The sequence below is a fragment of the Pogona vitticeps genome, chromosome 2 (assembly GCF_051106095.1).
Source record: "Pogona vitticeps strain Pit_001003342236 chromosome 2, PviZW2.1, whole genome shotgun sequence".
Taxonomy (NCBI): domain Eukaryota; kingdom Metazoa; phylum Chordata; class Lepidosauria; order Squamata; family Agamidae; genus Pogona; species Pogona vitticeps.
In genome coordinates this window covers 90,235,893-90,257,617 of record NC_135784.1, presented here as the reverse complement: position 1 = coordinate 90,257,617, position 21,725 = coordinate 90,235,893, and the positions used below count along the sequence as shown (strand labels likewise).

At 40.0% G+C, this 21,725-nt stretch overlaps 1 protein-coding gene across 28 annotated transcripts in view; it reads left to right on the top strand.

Annotated features, from left to right (window-relative positions):
- Positions 1–21,725, top strand: part of SGCD (sarcoglycan delta) — a 631,892-nt gene that overhangs the window by 128,684 nt on the left and 481,483 nt on the right. The window contains exon 2 of one of the 28 annotated variants that reach the window (XM_072990015.2): positions 2,815–10,166. The exons of the other annotated variants lie outside the window; for them this stretch is intronic. The gene's annotated coding sequence lies outside the window, so the exon portion shown is untranslated. The remainder of the gene's footprint in view (positions 1–2,814; positions 10,167–21,725) is intronic. 28 annotated transcript variants of the gene reach the window in all.

Genomic DNA, 21,725 nt, shown 5'->3' with positions numbered 1-21,725 from the left:
GATCCATAAGTTTTTACTGGACATCTCAGGTTATTTAAGATTAGTTCCGAATCTACAAACTGTTTGTTGATTGATGAGATATCTGCAGCGGTATCCCTAGAGGTGTTTATGGTTAAATCTCCTGTAGAAAAATGTAGGGTTACCGGTTCCGAAAAACTTTTCAGTGACCAATATAACTGTTCTTCCGGTAGGATGCTACTGGGATCTATAACTGAAAATTTCTCCCCTGAGGATGTCTGTTGATTTACTGTTGTAGAGACTTGAGCTACTTGTAAGCCCATTATCCTTGGCACAATCCTTGGCTCTGTTGCTTGCATTTCACTAGTTTCAGAAAAATTTGGATTGACTCCTCCTTGTCTCTGGGGTTGCACATTCCTTAGTTGATTAACTTCATGTGGTTCTGCTGGTAACTCTTCTGGTATTTCTAGTGGTGTTGCACTGAGATAATCCACTTTAAGGGTCGTTGGCTTGAATTTCCGTGGAGTGGGTATGGGTGCCTGCTGGAATTTCCTTGGTGCTGGTAAGGGTGTCTGCTGAAATCTCCGTGGGGCAGGTAACGGGGTTTTGCCAACTGGCTTCCCCTCTTGGTTATCTGATCCCGCCAGTCGTGGACAATGCCTTTTTAAATGGGCTCCTCCGCATTGAAAGCAAGTCAAGGGTGACCTAATCTGGCTAGTGCCCATGCTTCTTCGCTCTCCAGCAAAAGACTGTCTTGGTTCAGGAACCTCTGTTTTCTTGGATTCGTATTGACTCTGCCTTCTAAGCACTTCTGGAATAGGCCTAACTTTGGGAGTAGGTTCAATCTTCTTAAAGGAAATTATTTCTTCAGTTTCCTGGTAATCAGACAGGTTTCCACTGTCCATGCTCCCTAAAGAGCCTCTGGTCCACTCTTCCCCAGCAATCTTCCTCTGCAAAAGATGCAGTTTCATCTCATGGTATTCCCTTGCTTTTCTCTGACTCGTGGAGTGGGCTTTCACCCATTGTCTCTGGCTCTCCATGAAGTCTGCCATCATCAGGGTAAACTGCTCTTGCAACCTGAAACTCGCATCCCTTTTATCTGCTGGACTGCTGCAGGCCTCTGCCACTGCTCCTGCTGACCTCTGGTCATCAACAAGAATTTCCTCTGTTAGCAGGTCCTTCTGAGTTGGAACTTGTTCCGCCCCAGTATACTGCTGTGTCCTTCTTGGCATTACTTTAGGTTTAACAACTTCTGGATTTGCTTCTGTTAATCTTTGGGCATCTTCTTCATCCTCTGGGTTATCTACTTCCCAGTGTTCCACTGCTTCCAAAATCTCCTTATCCACTGATAATTCAGGCAGTGAAAACCGACTGCTAAAAGCCATTTTTCCTTTTTTTTCCTCTCCCTCCCTGCAGCCTTGGCCGAAGCACGGGAGGAGCAATAAAACAATTAAACTGTCAACTTTGACTAATCCTACTTTCCCTTCAGGAAATCCTTTTGGCTCTGGCTTGGGGTAGGAAATTTTCCTTTTTAAACTTTATTTAATCACTTTTAAATTACTTTTATTATCCTGGCTGCTCCTTATAGACTCCTGCTACACTCAAAACAATTTTGCCACTCTGTCACCTGAGTGAAACGAGCTGGCACTTGTTAAACAGCACAATGCTTGTTCCTTAGAACTCTTAAGCCACTGGCAGAATCTCTCCTTGCATCACTTTAGCCTGAGCTTTCTGCATAGGAGTCTTCTCCAGTCACAATAATTTACAACCTTCCCTGCTTTGCTCTGAAGCTCACGCCAGAGAAGTTTCTCTTGTCCTTTATTTAGCAGTGTGTATCTGCTTACTCACACATCTGCCTTCATAAAACAATTACCAGCGCTAATTCAGCCCTTGAGCAAAGCGCAAACCAAGCTGCAACTATTTAAGCTGCCAGCATGGCATAAACACAGCACATGGATTTGTATCCAAACACAGCCACCATGGCTTGTAAATCAAATCCCATCTGCCACTATACTGTAAACACGGCACGTGAGACTCAGATCCCACCGCTGCCACCATGTGGTAAAAGCGTTCCTTAGAACTGCCTTTACACGAGACAGAGAGGGATTCAGAATGATCAGTCCCTATTGCCTGCAAAATCGGGTCCTGTAATTTTGCTCTAGGCGACTTCTCACTCCTTCACCCAAGTCTGTCTCGATTTTAAATAAACAATCTGGAAGGTCTGCTCTTCCTCTTTTATTACTTTAGGACCCTCATTTGGTAGCGTAATGTGGCCAGATCAAAACAATCCTAGTTCTAAAATATCCAGTTTACTACAGTAGCTTGGTCTAAACAAGGAGACAGCTTATAGACAATTTGTCTTTTTATATTTTATTACAAAAGATATCATTTCAACAAGCTCATTTTAACGTCATTCAGTATTTCCAAATTATTTCCAAAATAACCCCCAGCCTTAGCCACCAGTCATTTCCTCTATAAAGTGAAAATAATGAAATGTCTAACTATATCTTAAATAAGCATTCTTACGCAATCTCAAAATAAAGTCCTGTCGGCTGCATTTCTCTCGGTGTCGTCTCTCTCCCTTCCATCTCTTCTCCGTCCTTCTCCTTCTCTCTTCGCCCATCTTTCTTAAATTAAGAAGTTATGTCCTTGTCCATCGGAGTTGAGATAAGATAAGGGTCAGCTTGCTCTTCTTAACTTTTTTTTCTTTAGCTGGAGAAGAACTGACCTTGTACATTTTTCTCTCTAATTAGCACCTGGACACAAGCAGATTTCTAGCTTTTACGTTGCAGCTCTGAAATAAATCCTATGAAATACAACTCTATTCTATTTTCATAATCAAATTCATGACACCAGGGAGCAGCTATTGGAACTGTTCAGGGCAGGGGGAGATATGCTGGGGGACGGCACTCAGAGCACCATGTGAGAGAAAAGGGGGAAAGGATATTGGTTGCCCCAAACTTTGATAGCTTGGATAGCTGTGGTGACATGTCCCCTGGCTGAAACTGCTACTGTTGTTAGATGCCAGATCGGTAAATGGAAAAACAATAGCCATCCGGGACTTGATGCTGGATGAGCAGGCCGATCTGGCTTGTATAACAGAGACTTGGTTGGATGAGGCTGGGAGTGTCATTCTCACCTGGCTTTGTCCACCAGGATTCTCTGTGTAGCAGCAAGCAATTCCTGAGGGCAGGGAGGTGGAGTTGCCGTGGTCTATCCTTATTCTATTCTCCATCACCCAGTTTGACAGGTTTGAATGAATGTATTTGAAAGTGGGAGCCTGGGACAGAATAGGGATTCTGTTGGTGTACTGCCCACCCCACTGCTCAACAGTCTCCCTGCCTGAGCTCACTGAGCTGGTCTTGGGGATGTTGTTGGAGTCTCCTCAGGTTGTTTTGCTGGAGGGGCCTTAAACATCCATGTCGAGGAAGCTTTGTCAGTAGTGGCTCAGGACTTCATGTCCTCCATGGCAACCATGGGATTGTCTCTGTGACATCTCCCTCGTGGCCCCTGCTTGTTTCACCAAACCAAGGGCTAATGCTATGTATCCCAAAGGCTGGCACCAATTTGTCGCAATACCCACGAGCCCTCTGTTTATTATTCCCTCACAAAGGCGCAAGTCGCATTCTCTTTTCGCTGCCACCAGTGGATTACTTCAATCCACTATATAAAATGACGTATGTTAGAACACTTGTCTAGGGTACAGAAACTTCACCTATTTATTGAAGTGAAGTGGAATGGGTAATAACAGAAGTTCCTTCATAGTGGTCTCTGTGAATGCACACAAATGGGTTATCCTGCGCCTGCGCAGGAACGTCCGGAAGATTCTAGAGCTTAAGAAAAATGAGTCAATTATTTATTTATTTATTTATTTATTTTATTTATATGCCGCCCACTCTATATACCCCCCCCGTGGGGTATATAAGCCTCACCTCCTCCATCTTCCTTTAAGTTCCCTAATCCGCCGTTACCATAAACTAGATGAGCATGGTATCATAGAACAGTACCGTGACGGATAGAGGGGAGGAAGGGAGGGATGTGTGAATTCACAGAGTACCACTAGAAGGACCAAAGTTACAGGTAAGTAACCTAACTTTCTTCGTAGTGGTCTCTGTGAATACACACAAATGGGTGAATACCAAGCTGTACTCACCGGCAGGAGGGCCATCACGTTATCATAGATGACAGTATTGCCCGTCCAAACGCTGCATCATTTTTGGCTCTGACCTCCAGTCAGTAGTGTCTGGCAAACGTCAGAGGGATAGCCCAGGTGGTTGCCTTGTGGGGGCGCTCACTACACTGGTCCATGCACTCGTAATCTTGAGATTAGACCACTGTAACGCGCTATACGTGGGACTACTTTTCAGGCTAACGCGGAAACTCCAAGTGGTGCAGAATGCGGTGGCCAGATTCCTTAGTGGAGCAAGAAAACACCATCACATTTCTCCTATCCTGGCCACATTGCATTGGCTGCCCATTCGGTTCCGCGTTGACTTCAAAGTTTTGATGCTTACGTTTAAAGCCCTAAACAGTTTAGGACCTCAATACTTGGCAGAATGCTTACTCCCACCCAGTTCTACCCATGTCACACGCGCGAGCCAGGAGGTGAGGCAGAGGAGCCTAATGCCGAGGGAGGCCCGGAAGGAAAAAAACAAGAAACCAGGCCTTATAGGCGGTGGCTCCTCGCCTCTGGAACAACTTACCTCTGGACATTCGCACGGCTCCCTCGCTGGAGAATTTTAAAAAACAACTGAAAACATGGATGTTTAGGCAGGCTGTTTTGGAAGCTGTTTTGGTTCTAAGTGTCTGGTGTCAGTAATGGACTGGATGAGGGCGAATAAACTGAAACTTAATCCAGAAAAGAGTGTTGCTGGTGAGTCAGAAAGCTAGTCAAGGAATAGGGTTGCAAGCTGTGCTGGATGGGGTTACGCTCCCTCTGAAAACACAGGTGCAAAGCTTGGGGGTGCCCCTGGATTCATCTCTGAGCTTAGATGCCCAGGTTTTGGTGTGCCTTTGCACAGTTAAAACTAGTGCGCCAGCTGTACCTGTTTCCTGAGAGAGCTGATCTGGCCATGGTGACCCTAGTTACATCTCAACAGATTACTGTAATACGCTGTACATGGGCATGCCATTGGAAAGTGTTCAGAAACTCCAGAGGATCCAAAATGTAGCAGTTGGATTGCTGGCTGAGGCTGGTTACAGAGATCATGTGACCCTTCCCCCCATTACAGCAGCTCCACTGGTTGCCAATGTGTTTTCAGGCACAATAAAAAGTGTTGATCTTAACCTATAAAGCCCTAAACTGCTTGGTTCCAGGATATCTAAAAGACTGCATCTCCTTCTGTGAGCCAGCCCAGGATTTAAAATAATCAGTGGAGGCCTTTCTCTTGGTCCCATCACCATCACAGGTGCACTTGGTGGGGACATGGGAGAGGGCCTCCTCTGTTGCTGCCCCCAGACTCTGGAACTCCCTTCCACAGGAAGCTAAGCTGGCCTCATCATTGCTGTCTTTCTGCAAGCAAAGGCCTCTCTTTTCAGGCAGGTTTTCTCTTAATAACTGCTGGTCTGATCGTTTTTTTTTTTTAATTAATGAATGTGCTCTCTTGTTTTAAATGTATTTTAGTATTGATATTATAGTTTTTAATGTAATACTTGTTTAAATCTTTTTATATATTTTTGGTATCCTACTGCTTTTAGCTTCTACATATGTCTTTTTAATGATGTAAGCCATCTGGGTTCTTTTTAAGGAGAAAGGTGGGATAAAATATTTTAAATGAATGAATGAATGAATGAATGAATGAATGAATGAATGAATGAATGAATGAATGAATGAATGAATGAATATGGATCATCTGGTGTTGGAGGATGCTGTAGACACCATGCATCACAGGCACAGACAGTCATGCCAGTGACCAGGCTATCCCTTTTATTTCCCTAATGTCTCAGTATTTTCTTAGTACATCATGAATTTTTGTCATGATTAAATACATCTCTTCCAGGTTTTGAATCCTACAGCATGCACAGATAACCCATTAATGTTGAAATAATCCTGTCTTCAGTAGATCACCTCTAAAAATCTACAGCTACACGTGGGCTTTTTAGGGGGGAAAATCAACTTAATAAGCTTTTGCTTAATGTTCTTTAAGATTTTCCTTCTTTCTTGTGAGGACTGAAACATTTAAAGCAGTTTCAGAGCTTTGGAACTCAATTTTGTTGCATTTACAGTAGGGAAGGTCATATCCTAACATTTCCCCACCTCTGTATTAAAGAACCTTTTCAGATGTCTGTATATAAATGTAGCTAATGAAATTGGGGACTATATGGCCTCAAACCATTTAAAGTAATGGCATGAGCAATCTCACTCCATTACTTCTGAGAGGTAGCAATTCACACTAAAGCATCAGTTCCCTGAAGAGTAGGCTGACTCTGGCTGAATCTTATTTACAAAAAGGACAGAGAAGTTTATTCTGTACCACAGAGCAAGTTCACTTTAACAAGGACCAGGCTCAAAATTGATGTCACAAAGTTTGCATCTAATTTATTTCATAGAAATGGTGGAATGCAGCTGCAGTGTATGTGTGATTTTCATTTGTTGCAGGATTTATTTGTACCTGTGGTGCTATTTTCACAGCAAGTGACACATAATATCAGGCACTATTACAGACACTTCCCTAAAACTCCCATCTCATAGTGAAACATTCTTAGGATTGAAAATACAGAAACCTGTTAAATAAATAAGCTAAATAAGCTTATTTAAAGCACACAAAGTTTATCTAAAAGACAAATAATAAGTACCATTGATACTTTATGAGAAGGTTTAGAAGAGAGAAAAAATACGCAGATATGTAACATATTATCCATTTCACAGCTCTCTGCTAAAAAAGATGATTGCAAGGTGAGGGTGACTGTGACTGGTATCTTCCCTTTACTTTCAAAGTTTCACAGAGCACCGTTATGTTTTAATGGCTGTTTTCTGTGCTTTTAAAAATGCTACCTCTTTCCACGGTGTTACATGGTGTTATGTTGCCTCCGATCTATTGCTACCCTATGAATGAGAGATTTCCAAAATGTCTCATCCTTAACAGCCCTGCTCAGTTCTTGTAAACACAAGCCTGCATTCTCCTGTATAGAGTCACTCCATCTCAAATTTGGTCTTTCTTTTTTCCTGCTATCTACAACCTTTCTCATCATCATCATCATCATCATCATCATCATCATCATCATCATCATCATCATCATCATCATCATCATCATTTATTTATTTATTTATTTATTTATTTATTTATTTATTTATTTATTTATTTAATTTATATGTATATCTATTTATATATTAATTTAATTAATTAATTTATATGCCGCCCACTCTACCCAAAGGTCTCTGGGCAGCTTACAACATTTAAAATACAGTAAAAATTCAGAACAATTAAAATACAATTAAAAATATATAAAAATTGCCATCGGACCCACAGCTAATATTATTTCAATTAAAAGCCTTCTGGAAAGGAAGGTTTTGACCTGGCGCCGAAATGTCATCAGCGTCGGCGCCAGACAAATCTCAGTCAGGAGGGCATTCCATTGTCTGGGGGCAGCTGCAGAAAAGGCCCTTTGTCTACAAGCCGTCCCTCTTACCTCCTTAAGAGACGACTCTTTCAAAAGGGCCCCCTGGCTAGATCTTAACTGCCGGGTAGGTTCATATGGAAGGAGGCGGTCCTTCAGGTATCCAGGGCCCAAGCCATTTAGGGCTTTATATGTCAAAACAAGCACTTTGAATTGTAACTTATATGTAAGTTACAATTCAAAGTAACATACAGAATCAGCTTGATATGTTCCCTGGCGGCTGCACCACTCAACAACCACGCAGCTCGATTCTGGACCAGTTGCTGTTGCCGGCATCTCCCCATGTAGAGCCCATTGCAGTAATCTATGCGGGATGTTATCAGTGCATGTATAAATGTCATGAGACTCCACTCATCCAGGTAGGGTTATAGCTGGTATAATTGCCACAGCTGAAGGAAGGCGCCCCTGGCCACCGAGTCCACCTGGGCTTCCAGTGTTAGACTGGGGTCCAGGAGCACCCCCAAGCTGCAGACCCTGTCCCTTTGGGGGAGTGCAACCCCATTCAGGGCAGGGAAATGGCCCTCCAGCCTGTCTGGTGAAGCACCCACGAACAGCACTTCCGTCTTGTCTGGACTGAGTTTCAATTTATTAACCTTCATTCAGTCCATTATCAGGTCCAGACACGAGTTCAGCACAGAAACCGCCTCATCTGGATTGGTGGAAAACGAGAGGTAGAGCTGAGTATCATCAGCATATTGCTGACTCTTCAGCCCAAACCTCCTGATGACCTCTCCCAGCGATTTCATGTAGATGTTGAACAGCATGGGGAACAGTATTGAGCCCTGAGGAACCCCATGAAATAACCATCATGGGGCAGAGCAACTGTCCCCCAGCACCACCCTCTGGACACAGTCAGCCAGGAGGGAGCGGAACCACCGTAAAGCAGTGCCCCCAACTCCCAACCCAGCCAGGCTATCCAGAAGGACACCATGGCTGATGGTGTCGAAAGCTGCTGAGAGGTCCAAGAGTATCAACAGGGTCACACTCCCCCTGTCTCTCTCCTGGCAAAGGTCATCATACAGGGCGACCAAGGCAGTCTCCGTGCCAAAACCCGGCCTGAAACCCAATTGAAATAGATCCAGAAAATAAAATTAAAATTATGGTCTTTTCCAGAGAATCCTGCCTTCTTATGATTTGCCCAAAACAGGACAATCTCAGTTTCAAAATTCTTGCCTCCACACATAGTTCAGGTTTAATTTGCTGTAGGACCCACATGTTTATCTTTTTGGCAGTCCAGGGTGTCTGCAAAGCTCACCCCCAGCACCACATTTGCAAAGATGCCCTTGGAGTGGGAACATAGATTTGAATCGTGGTTTATGTTGAAAAGGGACGTGGTGGCGCAAGGCTTTCCATGGAGTTTGATTGATATTACTGTATTTGTTCAGACCTTTCATTGTAGCTCCTAACTCCCTGTGATACATCTTAGTGTTAGAGTTGCTCCTTTTTTTCATTCCACAGTAGAACACTTTGTAAGTGTGTGATTGAAAATATTCCAGTCCAGTCCACACCAGGCACTGCAATGTTTATTGTTCCATTTCTTGCTTTACAGTTTATTATGATGCATGCTTCTCATGTTCCATGTTCCAATTGCATGTGGACCAAACTTTCCTTTCACATCTGTGCCTTTTAGCCATGTTTCAGTGATGTAAGCATTTGACATGTGATGTTCAGAACGTCAGGAGCACCCACCTCCTGACTGTCCACAGATTTTTTTTTATTTTTACATAATGCGATTAGCGCTAGATCACTTTATCACTAGTATAGCTATATTAGTTTAGCACTAGATCACCTTTGGATAAGAAAAAAGTGGACAAAACAGAACAACCCAGATAAACGTCATTTCTGCATATGCTAAGAAAAACTTCAGAATGTTGCCATCTTTTCTGCAACACTGTACAAATCTTTCAAATCTGAGAAGCTTGACAGCGAAACCTAAAAGGATCAGCAGAGGCAGGACCAGAGAGAGGAAGGAAAGAAGGATGGACTGTGGATTAAAAAGAAAATCACTTCACATCAAATGTGAACACTAAACTCCGGAACCAATTTACAGTCCCTTGTGTGATCACTGACTGTGAATTCAGCTGTAATACAGGGATGAACTGCACAGTCCTTTCTAGGTGCTAACATGAGGAATCTTCTGCCTGGACATGCCTTAGTCCATAGAGTGAGTGTAGTACCATCAGGTGAATAAATCACTATATTTGGCAACATATGTACACACACACATATAACACAATGCCGAATAGTGCCAGTGTCATGATAGATAACATGTCCATGCCACAAATACTTAGAACTGACTATGCAGCATTTTCATTTCTTTTTTTTAATTCTTTAGAATTTAAAAGGTACATCTAATATTTGTTACCTTTGTGTTACAGATATCTAAATATTAGAGTTGAAATTGTGTTATTCTTCCATATATGTGATTATGGAAGGTTTCCATGACTGAAAAACACAGGCTGGCGAATGGAAAGTGTATGTTGTTCCTGAACACCAAGCACAGTGTTAACAAATCAAGCAAATTTGCAAACTACAGGAACTGAGAAAAGCAGTGATACACAACCACCAATAAAGGAATCCCCTTCTTAAAGGTAGATTCTGTTCATATAAAATCTTTCAGAATTGATTGCTATATTTCTTCCTTTGCTAGAGGAGCAAACAAATGAAGTCATGAACACAAGGGAGCTGTTCTCTGACCTTGAATCTCTTAGAGAAAATGTTTACAAATTCTGCAAGAGATCAGCACTGGAAGCTCGTTTGAAAGAAAAACATCTCATAATAGAAAATAGTTATAGTAAATCTTACTAGACTCTAAATGCTCTAGCTCATACAGCACATAGTCAAATTCAGTTATAAACAATTGTATGACTATGTTGTTAATCATCATTAACTGTTTCTAAACCTAGCTGCACTGGATGAAATAGTGTGCTTGTTGTAGTTAGCGCCTGGGAGCAATTAATGTACACTGGGACTGTTCAGCTTCAGTCCACAATGGGCTGAAGAGACAGATATAATTGAATAAAGTATTTGTGAATGCTTTGAGAATGGCAGGAGTGACTTTAGTAAAGTACCGAAGACTCCAATTATTCCTTTGCTACCAAAGCAAGGGTTAGAAACAAATACCTGTGATAATGGAAATTATTATACTCTCATGATCATGACCTTTCTTAAGAAGTGAGATATTATTCTGTATTGAGGCTGTCTTTGTTAGGTTAACTGTATAAGAATGATGTCTTGTACTCTGCAAGTGAATTACAAGAGCTGTTACTAGATTTTATACTTTTCTAGCAAGATAACTATAGAAAAAGTGTGTTTTGCCTGTAATTCATGATTTTTATGCCAGCATCATTCTCATTTTCTAATTCTTGAAAATGTCAATGTAATAATTGTTTAAGGCTATGAAATGCATTCCTTAGATTTTGGAATATGGTTGAAATATCTTTTTGTAACTACTTTTTATGGCTACAGGTTTTTTATAGTTTTGGAGTGATCGTTTTCTTGCATATGCATATAGATTAAATTAAAGCATATAACGTTGTTACATGTCAGCCTCGCATGCTGCCTTTAGTAGATTTGGCTGGGACGTACCTTTCTGGGCTGGGGTGACTGTCAATCTATTCAGCACTAAACAGTTGTTTCCACATGCCTCTAAATTCAGACAGAACCCTGCCTCTCTGTTTAGTGCTCTCCCCTCCGGAGTATGTTGAGACCTATTGCTGAAAGCAGTCATGTTTGTCAGTTTGCTGTTTGATCTGTTCACAACTGTAGGTAAAGAAAATGGTTTGGTTTTTACGTATTCTTTCCTCTACTAATGACTCAGAGTGAGTAACTGAGATTGTAAATGCCAGTTAATGAGAAAAAGGGGTGGATTATGCTGAGGAACTTGAACCTATTCTCCCCTGTGAATCTCTTCACTTCTTCATGCTGATAGAGGAATTTAACCAGAAATTCAAACTTCTGCAACAAAAATGGCATCAGTTTGGTGGATTCAATTTTCCACAAATAGTAGAATAAAGATACAGTGTGTGGAGCGAAAACTGCTGTATTTCACCATGAGTAATATATAGCTTATTATTTTCCCAGAAGATAGATGAAACATGTACATAGAGAAACCCAGATGAATTTTTATTTTTTAAATCGCTAAAATCTGAGCTCCACATAAACAACAAAGCTGTGCTCTGTAGAAAGGCAGGCCTGATGTGGAAGATCAGGATTTCTTCTGATCCTTCAGAGTTCATATGCCAGCCGCTGTGTGGGAGAAGAGAGGATGAAGTAAAGTATTGGGACTTTAATAGATCCTGTATAATGCTGTGTTGTTTGCTTCAGTAGAAAAAATAGAAAAAAAACAATTTCTTTTAGATGTGAAAGTAGACATACCCAAATCTACTTCCTGGCTATGAAAATACATTCCTAGTCCTCTTCCTCCTCTCATCCCTATTTCTTGTGTCCACATGTACATTAAAAGTACATTGCTTCTATTTCATTGGTGATCATTTATACTTGAAATAATAATCACCATCATTTCTTTGTTTATTACCTGGTACATCTGTGTGGATTCTTCCCCTGTTGCACTTCTGAGCTTACAATCACTTGATCTGTGTGCAATGGGAGTTGCATAATAAATGTTTGTTTCCATGCCAGAAGTAGTTCTGTTAAAACATGTACGTAATACAAAACACAAAGGAACAGAGTTTGTTTGCACATGGAGTTCAAATGGCACACTGTCAGAGGTATGCAAACTCTTATGCCTTTATTTAAAAGGGCTAACACATAGAAAGATGTGAACTAGTCTATAAAATATTTTGAATTTACAGGTAAGCATTGTAAACAGGGAAGCACAGAATTGGAAGCTTCCATATCATCCTCCCCCCAAAGTATAAGGGGAACATGAACCAATTGTATACTTTTCTTGCCATAGTCCTGCCTGAAGTCTTTAAAGTCATAATACTGTTTTCTTTTCTATGAAGAACTGATGTGCATCTTTCAATCATATATTCTACCTCTCCACCTGAAATAGGGAATTTGTTGTAGCATTTCAACTGCTCTTTCACACAGAATCTAGAAATTTCCCCCTATTCTCGAATGTAATAGGTTTCATTTTTATACAACATAAATAGACTTTCCAAGTAAATATAAATAGATCACCCCTAACATTGTTTTATGGTACAGTATTCTATTTCTGCAGCACTAAAAGAAGTCTAAGTGAAGAGGGAAAACAAAGCATCAGTATCAACATCACTACAGGGAACTTCCTGATTCTTTAAACATACAATTAGAAATCATTCAGGAAATACTGTGGGATTTCTTGGAAGCTTTATTTTTATAAAAAGAAATGCTGAACTGCACAGGATTAGTACTATTCCTGGACAAAATGACACATTTCTTGTGCAGGAATCACCAGAAAAGACATTAAGCTGAATAGAATTTGGCAGTTTCTTGTGTATTATTCACCTGGAAATGGCAGAAGAAACATCAAGCTGTACAGGATTATTACATGAGCATAATGGACATTATGCTGAGCAAAATTTGCCAGTTTCCTGGACAGGGAAATTAAAAAATCAAACACCAAAATAAAATAAATGGAAAAATGAGACCAGAGTCTTATTTTTGCAGGAAGCTGGGAAATCTTACAAAGGCAAGGATAATCTTCACATTAGACATGGGGTATTCATATCCTTATCCCTGGGGACACCAATACTAATGTCAGCATTACTTCTTTTCCCCTTTCCTTATTGTTCTATTATTGTATGTGTTTTAATTGATTGTAATATTTGTATGTTCCATGACAAATACTTTCATTGGAAGCCGCCCAGAGTGGTCGACCAGACCAGATGGGTGGGATACAAATCAAATAAATAAATAAATAAATAAATAAATAAAATAAAATGTGCCTGGGAAGTCCAGCCTTACCCCCCTGAACTGGCTGGTTCACTTATGGGCTGCTGTGTGACAGTTATAGTTATCATCGTGCCAATAGTTGAAGTAACTCAGCTGGATTTTCCCCACCTCCCCACACAGCTGACCACTGAGACAGGATGAGAAGTCTCCCTGCTCAGCTTTTGAGTGGTCAGCTGTGCAGGGAGGTTGGGAAGTGCCAGCTGGGCTAGTTCCATGATTAGTACAATGAGAATTATGCTGGCCACATGTGCTGTGCGATGACCTGTGATTCAGGGATGTTAAAAGATGAAGTCTCTGGGGAGCTAAAGAATCAAGAAGAACCAGATAGGAAGGATTCAAAAAGAGCAGGAGTAGAAAAATCCCAGGAGAGAAAAGAAGTGCCACCACAAGGGGGAGAACATTCTTGGGGACTGAGATCTGAGAGTGGAAGAAAGGAACCTCACCGGCTCTTTAGGAGTTGATGGAAGTCACAGCCATCCAAATTCAGTACTATCCCACCAGAAAAGCCGTGTTTTCAAAATTATTACATCATTGTCTGAACTAGAATAAATTTAGGTTTTCTTTTTTATGGAAGTTACTTTTCAAAGAATAAGATTATCTTGTGCATTGAAATTGTTTTTCCAGTAGGTTTTTCTCTGTGACCAGAGAATGCATTCATGTTTAATATTAGTTGAACTGAACATTGTACATTAGTGCAAGTATTCAACATCCTTTTGTTTAAAGCATCATTTTAAACACTTGCAAAAAAAAAAATCCTATGTATTTTGGCAGGGCATTTATATTCTCTCTTCTAATGGAACTGTGATTGATCTTTTCCAGCTTGCATCTAGCTAAAACATGTTTTGCTAAGAGGTTTCTAACAAAGTTAAAAGTGCTGTAAAGTGATGTGATCAAATCCTGTTAAGAACAAATTAATGTGCTTTCACAGTTTTTCTGTCCCCCTCCCCCACCTTTTCTTCTCTTTTTAAAGCAAGATTTTTGAGTTTTAAATATTTTTCAGTCTAGTAGCTCCTGAACTATAGTGAAAAGAGATGGGGGTTTCGTATTCGTCTCCCAGGGAAGACAAATACGAAGCCTGACAGCTGGCCAACCTGATTAAACCTTTCCCCGCCTCCACCGGGTATCCACTTATAGCTTATTGCATGGAGCACACTGTCATTCTTCTCTCTGTACCAGTTGCTGAAGTAGCCTTGCTGGGGCTTCCATGCTTCCCTGTGCTGCTAAACAATCAGGAGACCAATCAGGAATTGAATACAACCCCCCCCCCATCTCTAATAGTGAATAAAGAGGCTGCTTTTGAGAAGTAACAGGAAACTACAATGGGATAGAGAGTTAACTGCAAAAATGTTGATTGTTCACACTTGAATGGAGCATATAATAATGACAATTTTGTAACTACTTCCTTAGTTTCCAGGATGGTTACTGGACTCAATTTAAAGTTCTAGTTTTGAAGCTCCAAATGCATTCAGACCAGGCTTGGTGTGCAGGGATATAAGCCATTCTTGTTGCGCCACCCTATGTACCAGTGGTCCAAATGGATGATCCTAAATGAACATCCATGTTTATTGGGACCTGCCCCAGAGTATCTTCATATGTACCATACATAATGTGTATTAAGTACTTTTCATTCTGGAGGCATCAAACTAGAATAATGTTGTCCTTAAAAGACTGTGCTTATCTCCTGCCAGACTAGATTTTACATGGCTGCTTGAGAAAGGCTTCTTCCTGAGGGCTTTTGGGATGCACTGGCCATTTCCCTCTCTTGTGTGAATTGTTCTAATACATGCTTCCACCATTTTTTAAAGGCTGGTCTAGGCATTTATTTTTTTAAAAAAATGGTTTTGTATTTCTTAATTCCATTGTATATTTAGACAATTTGTAAACACTTTGTTTGATAAATAAATAATTTATAGTTGAACAAGTTCCATTTTTGTTAGAACAAATTGAAAGTTCCATCTTGTTTCAGTGAATTAATATAAAATAAATGTAAATATCATTTGCAGATGTTCTGTACTGATATTGGGTATTTATTGATTGGATGATGATGTCATTCACAGGGATCTGTTCAGTGCTATCTATCCATTAATAGGACAGAATATGCTGTTGGGAAGGTTTTGGAGAGCTACCTGGCAAGTTTTAAGATGATGAGACAGTGCCATTGTGAGAGTTAGAGACTCCTCATGTGGGCCCTAATCTTTTCCAAAATTGTTGAGACCTGGGGCCTACTTTGACTATTGTAGGTAGAGAACAAACAAAGCCAGAACAAATAAATCACTGGTAATGAGAAACCAGAAGAAGCTGGTTTTCGTCATTGCCTAACCATTGCTAACTTTGTTACTTGATGAGTGTAATGCAGTTGCCTTTCAACAAGTCCCAGCTGTGTTGTTGGAGGCAGAAAGTCTTCTGAGGCACTGGATTGGGATGATTTGTTCATCAATAGTAGGATCTCATCATGTAATACCCAGAGCTCCGGAGCATACGTATCATTGGATCATAAGAGACAGAGATGGGAAGGTCTGGAAAAAAGACCATAAAATTTAGGGGGGAAACAATTTTTCTTTTTTTTTTATTGCCATTTTTTGGTTTTTTTCTGGAAAAAAATGAAAAAACTGGAGTATGGAATGTGTTCTTTTACAGTGATAAATAGCATGTATATGATATGGTATTCAAACTATATAACATGACCATAATGAAAGACGTCTGAGACTTTTAAGTTCTGAAAGGTCATTGGAGGATTTTAAGCCTATATATATATTAATCAGATGTGATTATAGCATCGTTTTCTGGAAAACCTAAAAATTAAACGGAGAGTGGCTGAAATCCAGTAGTAGCAACTAGAGTAGGTCCATTGAAACAATGGGGATTTGAGCCAGTATTACATACCTCTCACTGAAAACAGTTATTCATTCCCTCCCCCACCCCTATATCCCAGTAAGTAGATCTTACTTCTGAATAAATATGTTATTTTGAAATGTAACCTTATGTAGTCTTACTTGGATGCATGTTCACTTGAATACGAGACTTATACACACACACACACACACACACACACACACACACACACACACACACACACACACACACACACACAAGTATAGGCTTGCATACTACATAATTTTGGGCAACTGGATGTCTCTCATATTCAATTCCCATGAAATAATGTATCTGATCCACCTTAGTATGTTTTGGCCCCACTGGTCTTCTACCCATGGAGCTCCTGTATAAATATTCCAAATTATGATTAAATGTTATCATAAACATCATGAGTTCTGACCACTATATATCCTATATATCCTATTCTATATCCTATAGAAACTGATTTCTGTTGGGCAGGGAAAGTCTGTGGTACCCATCGTTCTTTTCTTTCAGTTCTGCTATTGAGGGTACACTCTCTAATTATAGCAGGAGCACATAAAATGTGGGCGATTTGATAAGTAGAATAGCTTCCATAAATTTATTTCTCTGTGTAGTGTCAGTAAGCTTGGAAAGCTTGGTGTTATGACAATGATCATATACAGTTAATAAAAAGAGAATGCAACTTGAATCTCAATTGAATATGAAAAGCATATTATTGAAGAAGATTAGTATATACAGTACTATTAGGCAACTGCCTGAATATGTTTTAAATCAACTGCTGTACACATAGCACAGCAATTGACTGTGTTAAATTTGAATAATTTTTATAATTTAAATTTTGTTTAATTATAATTCCAGCTTTGCCTTCTTGTCATATTTTTCAAATTTTATATTCATCAGGTTCCTTTCTCCAATAAGTCCCAAATCATTTTTAACCTATAGAAGGATTAAAAGTTATTAACATATATGTTTTGGCTCAGAATTGAAGAAATTAAAATCTGAAAACCAAAAACTGAATTATTCATCATTCATCCATCAATTCATTCATTTATAATGTACACCTTAGTCTTCTGGAGACACTACATGTAATTTGGCTGTTATTATAGCTGCAGAAGTGAATTAGAATCCTCAGAGCTTAAAAGTAAATAGTCATAATTAGCAGGTTGCTTGTGATTTTTCCCCCCTGCAAAGAAGAAATGAGACTAAATTCAATTTTTAGTCCCAACTGGAGTAAGCCCATTAAATAAAATGAATTTACACAAGTGTTGACTTGCCCTTCAGCATTTCAAAGAGCCTACTCTGGTAATAACTAGGAATAGATCTTAGTTCATAACTAACTTACATTTAGTGGAATAATTGGGATAATCTGTCCTGACATTACATTAGTTGTGATGATAAATAACATGAATAGCTCATTGCTTTCACAGTATAAATATAATTACTAGGGATTTTTTGTGTGTGTTGATATGGATGGGGAAAAAAGATGGACAATGCTTCTTTTGTTTTCATGTTCTTTTGTTGATTTCTAAAAGACAGCCTAACTGCTTCATTTTAACAAAAGAGAAGGATATTAAAGTTTTGGGATTTTCATCTTTCCCTCTTTCATTCTGTCACCTTCTGCCACCTCTTGTCAGTCATATTGCTTAGGAAATGTTTCATCTAAAAGTGTAGGGAAGATGGCTGCCAGCAGTGCCTAAGAAGGGGCAGGAGCAGGGACCTTCAAACTTGACTCAGTCCTTCTAATGTGAGAGCCTTCTGATTAGGAGCAGCTTTGCTTTGAGTGTTTTTTGTTTGTTTGTTTGCATTTATTTATTTGTTTGATTGGGAGAAACCAAGGTGTGCATTTTATTTTTATTTTTATTTCACTTGTGTGTGCATGTGTGCATGTGTGCTTTCCATGCTTGATTGCTCTTTTAAAAGTATTGTTTGGTTAATTTAATGTTTTGTTTGGTGGTGATGATGGTTGTTTGATTGACTGTAGTAGTCCTGCCTGACTATGAAAAATGCTGGATAAATTGACTGCCGTGGTGATGATGTAATCACCAGTGTTGAATTGCTGCTGATTAAAGACAATTTTTAGGTACATGCAATTTGTACACAAACTAATAAAGTTACTTGGATCCCAAAATCCCCACAGGAAGCTTTTAATCAGCAGTGATTTTCTTTCAATTATGAAATCTTTGCCATTCTGCCTGCGGAGAGGCACAACAGGATTTTTACCAGAAGCTTATTGTTTGAAATCTTAGTGGTTTCAGGATTTCACCTTATTCCAAATTGAATGAGGTAAGACAGAATGGGAACAGGAGAAGAATGTTTTAATATTTATCACTTCACATTTATCGTATGTGAGCTGTTCACCATATCTTTTGGAACAGTCTTGCTTGTTCAAACAGATTTTAAATCACTTTACCACATGGTAAACCTTTACCACATGGGTCTCCTTTTTTATAGTGTGATATGAAGGGCATTTAAAATGCACATTGTTACTTCCATAGTGAGATGTGAAAGTGATTTCTCTGTGGGAGGAATGTCCTGAATATGTTTCTATTATGGAATTAGTGCTACAAACCAGTGTTGCACTGCAGTAGTTCTGAGCGTCCCCATGAATATACAAGTATGGTAACAGGAATAAAATGCTAATACATTTTCATTATTCAGCTTTGCTTGAATAATATAAAGCAATATTGTCAATTAAATGCATGTTATGGTTGTTGTTGTTGTTGTTGTTTAGCCGTTAAGTTGTGTCTGATTCTTCGTGACCCCATGGACCAATGTACACTAGGCCCTCCTACCTTCCACTGCCTCCCAGAGTTTGGTCAAATTCATGTTGGTAGCTTTGATGATACTGTCCATCCATCTCATCCTCTGTCGTCCCCTTTTCCTCTTGCCCCCGCACTTTCCCAACATCAGGGTCTTTTCCGGGGAATCTTCTCTTCTCATGAGATGGCCAAAGTATTGGAGCCTCAGCTTCAGGATCTGTCCTTCCAGTGAGCACTCATTGTTGATTTCCTTCAGAATTGATAGGTTTGTTCTCCTTGCAGTCCTTCAGCACCACAATTCAAAAGCATCAATTCTTCAGTGGTCAGCCTTCTTTATAGTCCAGCTCTCACTTCCATACATCGCTACTCAAAAAACCACAGCTTTGACTATGCGGACCTTTGTCGGCAAGGTGAGGTCTCTGCTTTTTAAGACACTGTCTAGGCTTATCATCGCTTTCCTCCCAAGAAGCAGGAGTCTTTTAATTTCATGGCTGCTGTCACCATCTGCAGTGATCATGGAGCCCAAGAAAGTAAAATCTGTCACTGCCTCCATATTTTCCCCTTCTATTTTCCAGGAGGTGAAGGGACAAAAGGCCATGATCTTAACTTTTTTGATGTTGAGCTTCAGATCATTTTTTGTGCTCTCTTCTTTTCACCCTCATTAAGATGTTCTCTAGTTCCTCCTCACTTTCTGCCATCAGATTGGTATCATCTGCATATCTGAGGTTGTTGATATTTCTTCCAGCAATCTTAATTATGGCTTGGGATTCATTCAGTCCAGCCTTTCGCATGATGTATTCTGCATATAAGTTAAATAAGCTGGGGGACAATATACAGCCTTGTTGTACTCCTTTCACAATTTTGGACCGATCCGTTGTTCAATATCCAGTTCCCATTGTTTCTAGTCCCACGTATAGATTTCTCAGGAGGTAGAAGTCCCATTTTTTTAAGAACTTGCCGTAGTTTACTGTGGTCCACACAGTCAAAGGCTTTTGTGTAGTCAATGAAGCAGAAGCAGATGTTTTTCTGGAACTCTTTCTCCACAATCCAGAGCATGTTAGCAATTTGGTCTCTGGTTCCTCTGCCCCTTTGAAACCCAGCTTGTACTTCTGGGAGTTCTCGATCCATATACTGCTGAAGCCTACCTTATAGGATTTTGATCATAACCTTGCTAGCTTGTGAAATGAGTGCAATTGTACGGTTGTTGGAGTGTTCTTTGGGACTGCCCTTCTTTGGGATTGGGATGTAAACTGATATTTTCCAATCATCTGGCCACTGCTGAGTTTTCCAAACTTGCTGGCATACTTAACAGTGTCGTATTTTAAGATTTTAAATAGTTCAATTGGAATGCCGTCACCTCCACTGGCCTTGTTGTTTGCCATGCTTTCTAAGGCTCACTTGACTTCACTCTCCAGGATGTCTGGCTCTAGGTCAGCAACTATATTGTCTGGGTTGTCCGGGACATCCAAATCTTTCTGGTATAATTCCTCTGTGTATTCTTGCCACCTCTTCTTGATGTCTTGTGCTTCTGTGAGGTCTCTACCATTTTTGCCCTTTATCATGTCCATCTTTGCACAAAATGTTCATTTAATATCTCCAATTTTTTTTTTGAACAGATCTCTGGTTTTTCTATTATTTTCCTCTAGTTCTTTGCACAGTTCATTTAATAAGGCCCTCTTGTCTCTCCTTGCTATTCTTTGGAAGTGTGCATTCAATTTCCTATAACTTTCCCTATCTCCCTTAAATTTTGTTTTCCTTCTCTTCTCTGCTATTTGTAAGGCCTCATTGGACAGCCCCTTTGATTTCTTGCATTTCCTTTTCTTTGGGATGGTTTTTGTTGCATCCTGTACAATGTTCTGAGCCTCCATCCATAGTGCTTCAGGCACTCTGTCCACCAAATCTAGTTCATTAAATCTGTTCTCTACAGGAAGTATTCCTGATAACAACAGTAGATTTATCGTATTTTTCCATGTATAAGACGCCCCCATATAGAAGATGCCGCCCACTTTTCTAACCCAAAATTAAGAAATCTAAGTGGGGCTTAGCAAGTGGAGGGGAAAGCAGCGATCAAAGCCCTGCAGGATCACTTTGATCCCTGCTTTCCACTCCACTTGTTTTTGTTCTCTCCTCAGGTTACTTCAGTGTATAAAACGACCCTCAATTTTTAGTCTAAAGATTTTAGACAAAAGTATGGTTTATGCTTGGAAAAATATGGTAGGTCCAAGAAAGAAGATTCTTCTTCCCCACCTGTCATGGCAGCCCCCAACAAAGGGTTGGGAATCTCACTGAATGACGGGGGGCAATGATGTGGATCCTTGAAAAGTAGACAGAAAAATGCTTCTCTCAGAAAATTTGTATCTGCCAGATCAGTTCCACAACCTATGCATGGATACAACCAGTAGAAGAGATCCCTATATCTATGCAACATGTAGATTATGACAAATATTTATTATTTCTGTTCGTTACATTAGATACATTAGCTCAAGAATTCCGTGACCTCAGGCTCAGGATATAAATGTTTCCTTGTCTCTTCCTCATATACTCACACCTTCCTTCATGTAATGAGGATGATGAGGAATTACCTGGCATGCTCAGTGGAGGTGTTTGTATAGAATGCCAGTTTTGCTATGCAAAGTT